Below are 1,319 nucleotides of genomic sequence, written 5' to 3'. Positions count from 1 at the left end.
ATTAATATTATTATTATTTATTATTTATCTGTCTATCTATGCAGTAGGGGCACATACAGGGGCGTCGTTTCAGCAAAAGCTAAGGTATGGCAATATGACATGACGTCACAGAGCTACTGATGATGGAGTTTCAAAAATATGAACTTATATAAAACTTCACTTTGGTCTTTGACCTGTCAGAAGTACACACTATGCTACTGAAAACTGTTTGAAAAGACATGAAGCTGATTCTCACATTCATAATAGGCTACCTCATGTCTGCATGTAATGCACGACTTGGTGAGAGCAGTGAAAACATCGGACCTATTTCAGCACCACGGACAGCGAGCGGACGTTTATCATTAGTCATGTGTTTAACTTCACAGAAAATAAAGAAAATAAATTAATTACAAGCTAATTTCTAGAAGATAACCAAGGGGTCCGGTGTATGAAACACAGTAAAACAAAGGCCAATTTGGTACAATACTGTATAGGCGAATTTATTGGAGTGTCTCCAAAGCAAAATGCTTTTACAACACAAAATGCTTTTACAACACATATACCGTATTTTTCCAAATAGTAGCCCGGGCGTTTATTTCACAAAATCGATTTTGACCCCAGGCGTTTAAAAGAACCAGGGGTTATTTGCTCAAGGCTTTTTTTTTTTTTGCACTGACCTGCACCAGGATGTTATTTGGTTACAGTTCCTGTCCAGTATGTTTTTAGTGCAAAAATACTGTATAATGTAGGGGTGAGTTCGTGTAAAAAAATCTCTAAGCATTTAGAGTGGGTCATTTTTTTCGTGTACACGTGTACACGGGTTTCACCGCTGGGTGGTGCTATTGCATTATACCAGTAAAGCCCCAGTTATCCGAATACCAACCGAACGGGCCATTTAACCAACAGTTACAGGCCGCCACGCCGAAATATCGCCATCCCGACGGTCCGCCATCCCGAATTCTGGTCCCTGAGTCCTGACAGCAAGCTATGGCGAGCCTGTAGAAGCTGTATTCCTCATGCATGTCAGCGATTTTCACCGGGGACGCACGTGAGTAATTCAGGCTGACATTACCTGTTTTCAGCTAACTCTTCTGGTAATTTTATTAAAAGGCATGGCATATAGGTCCACAGTAACTTATTATTATTATTATTATTATTATTATTATTATTATTATTATTATTATGCTGCTTTTTCCACCTCAAAAACATTTCCAAACTCAGATCCATGTTAATTTATTCCGAGCTAGAAATGATCATCCATGCTTTTATTTCCTCACGTCTGGATTACTGTAATTCTCTTTTCACCTGTCTCAATAAAACTTCATTAGACCGCCTCCAAC

Source organism: Epinephelus moara, chromosome 14 (assembly GCF_006386435.1).
Source record: "Epinephelus moara isolate mb chromosome 14, YSFRI_EMoa_1.0, whole genome shotgun sequence".
NCBI classification, from domain to species: Eukaryota; Metazoa; Chordata; class Actinopteri; order Perciformes; family Serranidae; genus Epinephelus; species Epinephelus moara.
This window is presented reverse-complemented; position numbering follows the sequence as displayed.